Raw genomic sequence first — 14336 nt, 5'->3', positions numbered from 1 at the left:
TTCTTGAGTGTAAAGAATACTGTGAAATGTGGAACTGCAAAATATGTGACAGCATTGCATTCTACTGGCCCAGTGAAGCATATTGTGATCCTTTCATATTAGAATTCGGCTCCAGTGTGGCTGGATGAAGGTTTCATGCCCATTGTTTTTAAGGCTAAACTTTATGATCAGAATTTACATGTGGAAGGTGTTTTATTGCTCTAGTTTCTATTAGAATGTTGTTGTTGTTGAATCTTTCAGCTTTTCTCGGTTAGGGGTCAACACAGCAGAAGTCCGGTCTGCTAATGATTGGCAGTGGATTTTTATGTACCGAGTTGCCAGCCCTGATGCACAACCTTCAACGAAGGTATGCCCATTCACGCATGTCTCCACACAGAAAACGCCCTTGCTGAGAATCAAACAGGACAACGTCTTAAATGAGTGAGGCGGCAACGCTACCGCAGCATGACCACCGCAGTCATATTTATGTGAAATGCCTTGTATTGTAAGTTTCTGAAGAGGTGTTAGATTGCTAAATAATGCAGTTTGTGGCCTGAGAACTCAGATCAGGTGTTAAGATGATGCAATATGAATACTGAGAAAACCTAAGTGTCAAAAATTATGTAATTTTAGGAGGGCCTTAGAGACATGTTTGTTAGTAATGTTTAAATACTATTTCTCACAAGAGACTTGAGGGCATATTGACTTTGGACATCTAACTTATCAGCACTCTGCCTTATGCTCACATGTAAGTTTTAGCACTGTGATTTCTTGTAGGGATAGTTCATAGGTTCAAAGGTAGGTACTAGGCTATTGGCCCTAGGGCCTATATAAGCCTAGCCAAATGGCACCCTGGCTTTTGCCAACCAAGGAAATGATTTTCCTGTGCCCCTGTCAAGCAGAGCCACAGAAGTGATCCCCGGGATGAATTTCTTATCTCCCATCCAATCATCAAGATTTTTCTTGAGGAGTGCTAATATGGAACTTTGTTTGATATAGATAGGTAGTTTGTTCCAGGGTATGGGAAGTCTCTGGGACAGAAATCTATCCCTCTAGCATGTTCTGTTTATTGTGGTGACAAGGAGCATGTAGCTCAGAGGGATTGGAGTTTCTTTACGTGGAGCATGCCCAACAGCTCTGGGTTTGACATAGCTTTGTATGTTAGGCAGAGATCACCTCTGAGCTGGCGATATGCACCAGAGTAAAACTGGAGTTTTTTGAGATGGTCTGCATAAGGCATCTGTTTGAGGCCAGTAATCCTCTTTGTGAGGTATTTATGTGGCCTTTCCAGTTGTTGTAGATGTCTTGTGAGGTACATACCAAAAGGGGCGTTGTACTCTATATAATTGGTCTAATGAGTGATGAGTAGAGGGGAACAATGACCTCTTTTTTCCTGGATGAGAAACTTTTTGTGATGAGGTGTGCCATGTAGAAGGATTTCCTGACTACTGTGGCGATGTGACTATCAAAGGAGAGACTACTGTCTACCTGTGTCCCAAGGTCTCTTATCACACTTTCAGTGTTAAGTAGACTACCACCTATGTGGTAGCTCATGGGTACAGAATTTTTACCAAATGGGATGACAATGCACTTTTTGGCATTGAGCTTGAGGCCATGGCTTTGACACCAGGCATCTGTCTCAGTGAGATCCTTTTTGTAGGATGTCACATTGTTAGGAGTTTTGATTATGACACCTAGTCTGCAGTCATCTGTGAACTTTGTTAGTCAAAGACCTTCTGTGTTAGCCTGTGCTTCAGAGAAGTAGATACCAAACAGGAGAGGACTTGGGACTGAACCCTGTGGTACTCCACCTGTCACTGGTCTGACATTGGATTTAGAGTCTGCTACTTTCACAGTGTGGGTTCTGTCACTGAGCCAGTTGGCAACCCATCTTGTGACATAGGGATTTATACCTAGTTTAGTGAGTTTGTCTATAATTCCAGAGTGGGGGATGGTGTTGAAAGCCACTGTGTGAACCACCTTACCCTCATCTACAGCTTTGGTGACCTCTTCAAAGAAGTCTATCAGGTTTAGGAGACATGATCTGCCTTTTATAAGCCTGAACTGAGTAGGGTCCAGAGTTTGGAGATTACCAATGTCACTCTTTATAAGTTCCATGATGATACGCTCCATAGCCTTGCAGACCAGGCTTGTCAGGCTAATGGGGCGGTAGTTCCTGGGTTCTGTGGTGACTCCCCCTTTGTGGAGTGGGATAACCATTGCTGTGTGCCATTCAGTGGGCACAAAGCCTGAGGTGAGGCTATGACTGAACATGGTACTTAGGTTGGGTGCCAGTTTGTTCTGTAGTTCATGTAGAACGCAGCCTGGGATGTTGTCAGGTCCCATGGATGCTGTGTTCTTGGCTTTGGAGAGTGTGTTTTTTACCTGTGCAGCTGTGATTACAGGTACTTTGCATTCTTCCAGTATAGAGATAGGCCCTTTATGGGATGAGAGAGGGGAAAAGTTAGCACTGAACTTATGTGCCAGGATATTGGCAATATCAGTTGGTTCTGTATATTTAGTGCTATTGTGCTGTAACTCAGAGCAGATCTGAGTGTTGCCACTGAGATGCTTGACATAGCTATAGAATGCTTTGTGGTTGTCTTTAGAATGCTTTGTGGTTGTCTTTAGAATCAGTGGTGATTTCGTTTTCATAACTAGCTAGTAAAGCTAGTAAAGATTAATTAGATATTTTTCTTTGAAATCAGACCTGCCCTACTGTATTATTTTAAGTTTTTGTGTGATCTCTGAACTCTTAGATATCTCTGTGGTGTAGTAGTTTTGTCTTGTGTTTTAATTATTCATTATTAAATATTTTTAAAACCTTCTACCTGTGGCTGCTTTGTGTAGAGATAAGCTGTAGAGTACACTGCATATTTATAGAGCTTATTGTAATAGGCCACTCTACTCTAAAGTAAGCCTTGACTGTTAGTCATACTACCATTGGATAAGAATATTGCACAATAATAATTGGACACCCTTTTAAGGGCCTTTTAGTAGTGGATATTATTAACTGGGTGGTGGCAGTAATTACTACTGTATAGTCTGGGTAAAGGGGCACAGCTGGAGAATCTGTGTCAGCCTTTCCCAGGAGTGTCTGTGAAGTTGTATAAATACTTATCTCAATGTGTGCGTGTGTTGTGTCAAATACTTGGCAGGGACACGAAGCTCTGGTTGGACAGAGAGGGTACTGGAGGTTCTAGCTTGCCCAGTTAGGCTGAGACCTGGACTCTATAGCTGTGTCAGTGGGGAGTCTTATTGGGGACCTGGTGAGTAAAGAAGCAACCAGTCCCAGACTGTGATCTCTGTGTGCACTTAAGGGAAATTGCACTTTACTGTGTGTATTAGTTATCCTTTTCTCTTGAGATGACCTCCCTGGTGTTAGTGGTGAGGATTGAGGCTCCTTGATTGCTGGGCCAGGGCATGGTCGTCACAGAAGGTGCCAATGATTGTTTCTGCTGACCATCAACTCTGAGAGCCTTCTGATCCTGATTTTTACAGCTCCCATACTAGACTGCAATGCTGTTGGTCAGGACTCTTTCATTGGTGCCCCTATAAAAGGTCTGAAGTATGGAGCTTGGTAATTTTTACTTCCTAAGTTTCCTTAGAAAGTGAAAGCGTTGCTGAACTTTTCTGACTGTGCTGGATACATGGACTGACCAGGATAAGTTCTCTGTGATGTAAACAGCCAAGCACTTTGTACTCTTGACCCTTTCCACTGTCATCCCTTTTTTTCATCACTAGAGGTTTGTGTGGTACTTGAGATCTTCTGAAATCAACACCCAACTCCTTTGTCTTGCTGACATTCAGTGCTAGATTGTTGTGTTCACACCAGTAGTTGATAAATCTCTTTCCTGTAGGCTTCCTCCTCTCCATCTTTGACCAGGGCTATAACAGTGGTGTCATCCGTGAATTTGATGAGCCTATTCATCTCATGTGTGGCCATGCAGTCATGTGTCAGCAGAGTGAAAATTAGAGGGCTTAAGATACACCACTGCATAGGTGTCGGAAGCTGTTGAAGACTGTGGTGGGGGGGCACTTAGTGATTTAAAAATGGCTAATTTTTAAAGGTATTTACCACCATTACAGGGGCATCAGTGTGATGCAAGCTAAGTTCTGTTAAGGATAATTGCACATCAGTTTCTTACAGAATTAGAAATTAAGCCAACCTGTGTTGATATGAATTGGTATGTGTTAAGGAAGCAATGGTAGTACTGTTAAATTAAGCATGCCATTCTGAAGTATGTTACCCTTTTTTGTACAACTCAGTGGAGAGGAATTAGCTGACAAAAGTACTTGATGTAGTACTTGACCTGCATAGAGAGAACTGCAATAGCTTTGTAAGCAGGGATGCAACGCATCTATTTCTAACCATAGTACTGACAACATACCATACACTTTATATTGTGCAGCTGTAAATATGCACACTGTAGTACTGCTAATGCTTGTGTGTTTCCTACTTCATAATAAAGTTTACAGTAGGCTGCCAGGACTGTGGTCAGAAATATACAAAAACAAAGTCCCATCTTATATTCTACGTGATATGCAGTAACAAAACTGGGGGAAAATACTGTGTCTGAGTTTGGAGTCTAAGAAGCAATAATGAAATAAAATTAAACAGGTCCTCTAATGACCACCCCTCAGTAGTCTGTCCATGTATGCATAAAAAGCAGATGACATCAAAATGAATCATTTCCCCAAGGTTACCTTAAGCAGTTTGTCCATGTAAGCTAAAACACCAAAATGAAACATTTTCCCAAATGACCTGCTCAATAGCCTGTCCATGTATGCATGAAAGCACCAAATGACATCAACATGAATCATTTCCCCAAGGATCTCTTGTATACTTTGTCCATGTATACACAAGCACAAAAATTAAAGATTTTTCCCCAACACCCCTTCATTACTTTGGGTATGCAAGCACAACCAATAAAATGAAACCGTCTCCAATGACCCATTCAGGTTTGTCCATGGTGTTGCACAAGCACCACAAATGAGACATTTCTCCTAACAATCTTCTCGGTAATCTGTCCACGTATGCACAAGCACCAGCAAATGACATCAAAATGAACAATTTCATCCAAACTTCCCTTAATTACTTTTCCACCTTGTATAATGTACAAGCACAAAAATAAAGCATTTCCCCTAACAACTTCTTCAGTAGTGTGTTTGTTTGCATAGTAAGCACCGAATGACATCAAAATGAATCATTTCCCCAAAGGATCCCTTCTCTACTTTGTCCATCAATGTAGGCACAAGCACAGAAATTAAATATTTTCCCAGTGACTTCTTCACTTTGTCTACATAAGCACACAGATAAACAATAAGCAGTAAAATGACCCCTTCAGTGAGGTTTGTCCATGTACGCACAAGCACCAAAAATGAAACATGTCCCCTAACAACCCTCTCAGTGGTCTGTCCATGTATACAAAAGCACCAGAAATGAAACATTTCCCCTAGCAATCCTCTCAGTAGTCTGTCGTATGCACAACCATCAAAAATGAAACATTTCCCCTAACAACCCTCAGTAGTCTGTCCATGTATACAGAAGCACCAGAAATGAAACATTTCCCCTAACAATCCTCTCGGTAGTCTGTCCATGTGAACACAAGCAACAGAAATGAAACATTTCCCCTAACAACCCTCTCAGTAGTTTGTCCACGTATACACAAGCACCAAAAAGGAAAAATTTCCGCTAAAAATCCTCTCAGTAGTCTGTCCATGTATGCACAACCATCAAAAATGAAACATTTCCCCTAACAACCCTCTCAGTAGTCTGTCCATGTTTGCACAAGCACCAAAAATGAAACATTTCCCCCAACAACCATCTCAGTAGTCTGCCATGTATACACAAGCACCAATAATGAAACATATCCCCTAACAATCTTCTCAGTAGTCTGTCCGTGTATGCACAAGCAACAAAAATGAAACATTTCCACTAACAATCCTCTCAGTAGTCTGTCCATGTATACACAAGCACCAGAAATTAAACATTTCACCTAACAATCCTGTCAGTAGTTTGTCTATGTATACACAAACTCCAGAAATGAAACATTTCCCCTAACAATCCTTTCATAAGTCTGTCCATGTATGCACAACCATCAAAAATGAAACATTTCCTGTCCAGGTATGCACACACAACAAAAATGAAACATTTCCCATAACAATCCTCTCAGTCTGTCCATGTATACACAAGCACCAAAAATGAAGCATGCCCCCAAACAATCCTTTCAGTAGTCTGTCCATGTAAACACAAGCAACAAAAATGAAACATTTCCCCTAACAATCCTCTCAAGTAGACTGTCAATGTAAACACAAGCACCAGAAATGAAGCATTTCCTCTAACAACCCTCTCAGTAGTCTGTCTATATATGCACAAGCACCAGAAATGAAACATTTCCCCTAACAGCCCTCTCAGTAGTCTGTCCATGCATGCACAAGCACCAAAAATGAAAAAATTCCCCTAACAATTGTCTCAGTAGTCTGTCCACGTATGCACAAACACCAAAAATGAATCATTTCCCATAAAAATCCTCTCAATAGTCTGTCCATGTATACACAAGCACCAAAAATGAAACATTTCCCCTAACAATCCTCTCAGTAGACTGTACATGTATACACAAACACCAGAAATTAAACATTTACCATAACAGCCCTCTCAGTAGCCTGTCCATGTATGCACAAGCACCAGAAATGAAACATTTCCCCTAACAATCCTCTCAGTAGACTGTACATATATACACAAACACCAGAAATTAAACATTTACCATAACAACCCTCTCAGTAGTCTGTCTTACCAATGTAAACACAAGCACCAAAAATGAACATTTCTCCTAACAATGATCTCAGTAGTCTTTACATATATACACAAGCACCAGAAATGAAACATTTCCCCTAACAACCATCTCAGTAGTCTGTCCATGTATGCAAAACCATCAAAAATGAAACATTTCTGCTAACAACCCTCTCAGTAGTCTGTCAATGTATGCAGAAGCACCAAAAATGAAACATTTCCACTAACAACCCTCTCAGTGGTCTGTCCATGTATACACAAGCACCAGAAATGAAACATTTCCCCTAGCAATCCTCTCAGCAGTCTGTCCGTGTATGCAGAACAAAAATGAAACATTTACCCAAACAACCGTCTCAGTAGTCTGTCCATGTTTGCAGAAGCACAAAAAATGAAACATTTCTGCTAACAATCCTCTCAGTAGTCTATCCATGTATGCACAAACAACAAAAATGAAACATTTCCCCTAACAATCCTTTCAGTAGTTGGTCGGTCCATGTTTGCAGAAGCACCAAAAATGAAACATTGACCCGAACAGTCCTCTCAGTAGTCTGTCCAGGTATGCACACAAAACAAAAATGAAACATTTCCCCTAACAATCCTCTCAATAGTCTGTGCATGTATACCAAAGCACCAATAATGAGACATTTCCCCTAACAATCCTGTCAGTAGTCTGTCCATGTATGCACAAGCACCAAAAGTTAAACAATCCCCCTAACAATCCTCTCAGTTTATACACAAGCACCAGAAATGAAATATTTTCCCTAACAACCCTCTCAGTAGTCTGTCCATGTATGCACAAACACCAAAAATGAAACATTTCCCCTAACAACCGTCTCAGTAGTCTGTCCATGTATACACAAGCACCAGAAATAAAACATTTCCCCTAACAATCCTCTCAGTAGTCAGTCCATAAATGCACAAACAACAAAAATGAACATTTCCCCTAACCCTCTCAGTGGTACGTCCATGTATGCACATTTCTCCTAACAACCCTCTCAGTAGTCTGTCCATGTATGCACAAACACCAAAATTTAAAAATTTCCCCTATCAATCCTCTCAGTAGTCTGTCCATGTATGCACAACCATCAAAAATTAAACATTTCCCCTAACAATCCACAGTAGTCTGTCCATGTTTGCACAGACATCAAAAATGAAAAATTTCCCCTAAGAATCCTCTCAGTAGTCTGTCCATGTATACAAAAGCACCAGAAATGAAACATTTCCCGAAACAACCCTCTCATTAGTCTGTCCATGAATACACAAGCACCAAAATTGAAACATTTCACCTAACAATCCACTCAGTAGACTGTCAATGTAAACACAAGCACCAGAAATGAAGCATTTCCCCTAACAACCCTCTCAGTATTCAGTCCATGTATACACAATCACCAAAAATGAAACATTTCCCCTAACATTCCCGTCAGCAGTCTGTCCATGTATGCACAAACACCAAAAATGAAACATTTCCCCTAACAATCCTTTCAGTAGTCTGTCCATGTATGCACAAACACCAAAAATGAAACATTTCCATTAACAACCCTCTCAGTAGTCTATCCATGTATACACAAGCACCAAAAAGGAAATATTTCCCCTAACAATCCTCTCAGTAGTCTGTCTATGTTTGCAAAAGCACCAAAAATGAAATATTTCCCCCAACAATCCTCTCAGTAGACTGTCCATGTATGCACAAACACCAAAAATGAAACATTTCCCCTAACAATCATCTCAGTAGTCTGTCCATGTATACACAAGCACCAGAAATGAAACATTTCCCCTAACAACCCTCTCAGTAGTCTGTCCATGTATGAAAAACCATCAAAAATGAAACATTTCCCCTAACAATCCTCTTAGTAGTCTGTCCATGTATACACAAGCACCAAAAATTAACATTTCCCCTAACAATCCTCTCAAGTAGACTGTCAATGTAAACACAAGCACCAGAAATGAAGCATTTCCTCTAACAACCCTCTCAGTAGTCTGTCCATGTATGCACAAACACCAAAAATGAATCATTTCCCATAACAATCCTCTCAATAGTCTGTCCATGTATACACAAGCACCAAACATGAAACATGTCCCCATAACAATCCTCTCAGTAGTCTGTCCATGTAAACACAAGCAACAAAAATGAAAAAATTCCCCTAACAATTGTCTCAGTAGTCTGTCCACGTATGCACAAACAGCAAAAATGAATGATTTCCCATAACAATCCTCTCAATAGTCTGTCCATGTATACACAAGCACCAAACATGAAACATGTCCCCATAACAATCCTCTCAGTAGTCTGTCCATGTAAACACAAACAAAAATGAAACATTTCCCCTAACAATCCTCTCAAGTAGATTGTCAATGTAAAACACAAGCACCAGAAATGAAGCATTTCCTCTAACAACCCTCTCAGTAGTCTGTCCATGTATGCACAAGCACCAGAAATGAAACATTTCCCCTAACAATCCTCTCAGTAGACTGTACATGTATACACAAACACCAGAAATTAAACATTTCCCATAACAGCCCTCTCAGTAGTCTGTCCATGTATGCACAAACACCAAAAACGAAACATTTCCCCTAACAACGCTCTCAGTAGTCTGTCCATGTATACACAAGCACCAGAAATGAAACATTTCATCTAACAACCCTCTCAGTAGTCTGTCCAACCAATGCAAACACAAGCACCAAAAATGAACACTTCCCCTAACAATGATCTCAGTAGTCTGTACATGTATACACAAGCACCAGAAATGAAACATATCCCCTAACAACCATCTCAGTAGTCTGTTCATGTATGCAAAACCATCAAAAATGAAACATTTCTGCTAACAACCCTCTCAGTAGTCTGTCAATGTATGCACAAACACCAAAAATGAAACATTTCCCCTAACAACCGTCTCAGTAGTCTGTCCATGTATACACAAGCACCACAAATAAAACATTTCCCCTAACAATCCTCTCAGTGGTCTGTCCGTGTATGCACAAACTTCAAAAATGAAACATTTCCCTAACAATCCTCTCAGTAGTCTGTCCATGTATACACAAGCACCAGAAATGAAACATTTCCCCTAGCAATCCTCTCAGCAGTCTGTCCGTGTATGCAGAACAAAAATTAAACATTTACCCAAACAATCGTCTCAGTAGTCTGTCCATGTTTGCAGAAGCAGAAAAAATGAAACATTTCCACTAACAATCCTCTCAGTAGTCTGTCCATGTATGCACAACAAGAAAAAATGAAACATTTCCCCTATTCCCCTCAGTAGTCTGCCCATGTATGCACAAGCACCAGAAATGAATATTTCCCTTAACAAACCTCTTAGTAGTCTCGCCATGTATATACAAGCACCAAAAATTAACATTTCCCCTAACAATCCTCTCAATAGTCTGTCCATGTATACACAAGCACAAAAAATGAAACATTTCCTGAAACAACCCTCATTAGTCTGTCCATGTATACACAAGCACCAAAAATGAAACATGTCCCCTAACAGTCCTCTCAGTAGTCTGTCCATGTATACACAAGCACCAAAAATGAAATATTTCACCTAACAATCCCCTCAGTAGACTGTCAATGTAAACACAAGCACCAGAAATGAAGCATTTCCCCTAACAACCCTCTTAGTATTCAGTCCATGTGAACACAAGCACCAAAATGAAACATTTCCCCTAACAATACTATCAGTAGTCTGTCCATGTATGCACTAGCACCAGAAATGAAACAATTCCCCTAACAACCCTCTCAGTTAGTCTGTCCATGTATGCACAAGCACCAGAAATGATACATGTCCCCTAACTACCCGCTCAGTAGTCTGTCCATGTATGCACAAGCACCAGAAATTAAACATTTCATCTAACAGCCCTCTCAGTAGTCTGTCTATGTATACACAAACACCAAAAATGAAACATTTCCCCTAACAATCCTCTCAGTAGTCTATCCATGTATACACAAGCACCAAAAATGAACATTTCCCCTAACAATCCTCTCCGTAGTCTATCCATGTATACACAAGCACCAAAAATGAACATTTCCCCTAACAATCCTCTCAGTAGTCTGTCCATGTTTGCACAAGCACCAAAAATGAAACATTTCCCCTAACAACCCTCTCAGTAGTCTGTCCATGTATACACAAGCACCAAAAATGAAACATGCCCCCTAACAATCCTCTCAGTAGTCTGTTCATGTAAACACAACCACCAAAAATGAAACATTTCCCCGAACAATCATCTCAGTAGTCTGTCCATGTATACACAACAATCAAAAATGAAACATTTCCCCCAACAATCCTCTCAGTAGTCTGTCCATGTATACACAAGCGCCAGAAATGAAATATTTCCCCTAACAACCCTCTCAATAGTCTGTCCATGCATGCACAAGCACCAAAAGCACCAAAAATGAAAAATTTCCCCTAACAATCCTCTCCGTAGTCTGTCCATGTTTGCACAAGCACCAAAAATGAAACATTTCCCCTAACAACCCTCTCAGTAGTCTGTCCATGTATACACCAGCACCAGAAATGAAACATTTCATCTAACAAACCTCTCAGTTGTCTGTCCAACCAATGTAAAGACAAGCACCAAAAATGAACATTTCCCCTAACAATGCTCTCAGTAGTCTGTCCATGTATACACAAGCACCAGAAATGAAACATTTCCCCTAACAACCCTCTCAGTATTCAGTCCATGTATGCACAAACACCAAAAATGAAACATTTCCCCTAACAACCCTCTCAGTAGTTTGTCCATGTATGCACAAATACCAGAAATGAAAATCTCCCCTAACAATCCTCTCAGTAGTCTGTCCATGTATGCACAAACACCAAAATTGAAACATTTCCCCTAACAAGCCTCTCAGTAGTCTGTCCATGAATGCACAAGCACCAGAAATGAAACATTACCCCTAATAATCCTTTCAGTAGTCTGTCCATGTATGCACAAACATCAGCAATGAAACATTTACCCTAATAATCCTCTCAGTAGTCTATCCATGGATGCAAAAGCACCAGAAATGAAACATTTCCCCTAACAACCCTCTCAGTAGTATGTCCATGTATGCACAAGCACCAGAAATGAAACATTATCCCTAAAAATCCTCTCAGTAGTCTGTCCATGTATGCACAAGCAACAAAAATGAAACATTTCCTCTAAAAATCCTCTCAGTAGTCTGGCCATGTTTGCAGAAGCACCAAAAATGAAACATTTCCCCTAACAATCCTATCAGTAGTCTATCCATGAATGCACAACCATAAAAAATGAAACATTTCCACTATCAACCCTCAGTAGTCTGTCCGTGTATGCACAAACACCAAAAAATAAATATTTCCCCTAACAACCCTCTCAGCAGTCTGTCCATGTTTGCACAAGTAACAAATATGAAACATTTCCCTAACAATCCTATCAGTCGTCTGTCCATGTATGCACAAACACCAAAAATTAAACATTTCCCCCAACAATCCTCTCAGTACTCTCTTCATGTATACACAAGCACCAAAAATTCCCGAAACAACCCGCTCATTAGTCTGTCCATGTATACACAAGCACCAAAAATGAAATATGTCCCCTAACAATCCTCTCAGTAGTCTGTCCAAGTAAACACAAGCACCAAAAATGAAACATTTCCTCTAACAATCCTCTCAGTAGCCTTTCCAACCAATGTAAACACAAGCACCAAAAATGAACATTTCCACAAACAATCCTCTGAGTAGTCTGTGAATGTATACACAAGCACCAAAAATGAAACATTTCCCCTAGCAATCCTCTCAGTAGTCTGTCCATGTATGCACAAACACCAAAAATAAAATATTTCTTCTAACAATCCTCTCAGTAGTCTATGTATACACGAACACCAAAGAAAACATTTTCCCTAACAATCCTCTCAGTAATCTGTCCATGTATACACAAATACCAAAAATGAAACATTTCCCTTTACAATCCTCTCAGTAGCCTGTCCATGTATGCACAAGCACCAGAAATGCAACATTTTCCCTAACAACCCTCTCAGTAGTCTGTCCATGTATACACAATCACCAAAAATTAAACATTTCCCCTAACAACCCTCTCAGTAGTGTGTCCATGTATGCACAAACACCAAAAGTGAAACATTTCTCCTAACAATCCTCTCAGTAGCCTGTCCATAAATGCACAAACACCAAAAATGAACTTTTCCCCTAACAACCCTCTCAGTAGTCTGTCCATGTATGCACAAACTTCAAAAATGAAACATTTCCAATAAAAACCCTCTCAGTGGTCTATCCATGTATGCACAAGCACCAGAAATGAAACATTTACCCTAACAATCCCCTAAGTAGTCTGTCCATGTATGCACAAACGTCTGTCCATAAATGCACAGCCACCAAAAATGAAACATTTCCCCTAACATTCCTCTCAGCAGTCTGTCCATGTATGCACAAAAAAACAAAAGTGAAACATTTCCCCTAACAATCCTCTCAGTAGTCTGTACATAAATGCAAAAACACCAAAAATTAACATTTCCCCTAACAACCCTCTCAGTGGTATGTCCATGTATGCACAAGCACCAAAAATGAAACACTTCCACTAGCAATCTTCTTAGTAGTCTGTCCATGTTTACACAAGCACCAAAAATGAAACATTTCCCCTAACAATCCTCTCAGTAGTTTATCCATGGATGCCCAAGCACCAGAAATGAAACATTTCCCCTAACAACCCTCTCAGTAGTATGTCTATGTATGCACAAGCACCAAAAACAAAACATTACCCCTAACAATCTTCTCAGTAGTCTGTCCATGTATACACAAGCACCAAAAATAAAACATCTCCCCTAACAATCTTCTCAGTAGTCTGTCCATGTATACACAAGCACCAAAAATAAAACATCTCCCCTAACAATCCTCTTAGTAGTCTGTCCATGTTTACACAAGCACCAAAAATGAAACATTTCCCCTAACAATCCTCTCAGTAGTCTATCCATGGATGCCCAAGCACCAGAAATGAAACATTTCCCCTAACAACCCTCTCAGTAGTATGTCTATGTATGCACAAGCACCAAAAACAAAACATTACCCCTAACAATCTTCTCAGTAGTCTGTCCATGTATACACAAGCACCAAAAATAAAACATCTCCCCTAACAATCTTCTCAGTAGTCTGTCCATGTATGCACAAGCACCAGAAATGAAACATTTCCCCTAACAAGCCTCCAGTAGTCTGTCCATGTATAAAAAAGCACCAGAAATAAAACATTTCCCCTAACAACCTTCTCAGTAGTCTGTCCATGTATACACAAGCACCAAAATGAAATATTCCCCTAACACCCATCTCAGTAGTCTGTCCATGTATGCACAGCCACCAAAAATGAAACATTTACCCTAACAATCCCCCCAGTAGTCTGTTCATGTTTGCACAAGCACTAGAAATGAAACATTTCCCCTAACAATCCCCTAAGTAGTCTGTCCATGTATGCACAAGTACGAGAAATCAAACATTTCCCCTAACAACCCTCTCAGTAGTGTGTCCATGTATGCACAAACACCAAAAGTGAAACATTTCTCCTAACAATCCTCTCAGTAGCCTGTCCATAAATTCACAAACACCAAAAA

Source organism: Protopterus annectens, chromosome 2.part1 (genome assembly GCF_019279795.1).
Source record: "Protopterus annectens isolate FY-2018-M chromosome 2.part1, PAN1.0, whole genome shotgun sequence".
Taxonomy (NCBI): Eukaryota; Metazoa; Chordata; order Ceratodontiformes; family Protopteridae; genus Protopterus; species Protopterus annectens.
This window is presented reverse-complemented; position numbering follows the sequence as displayed.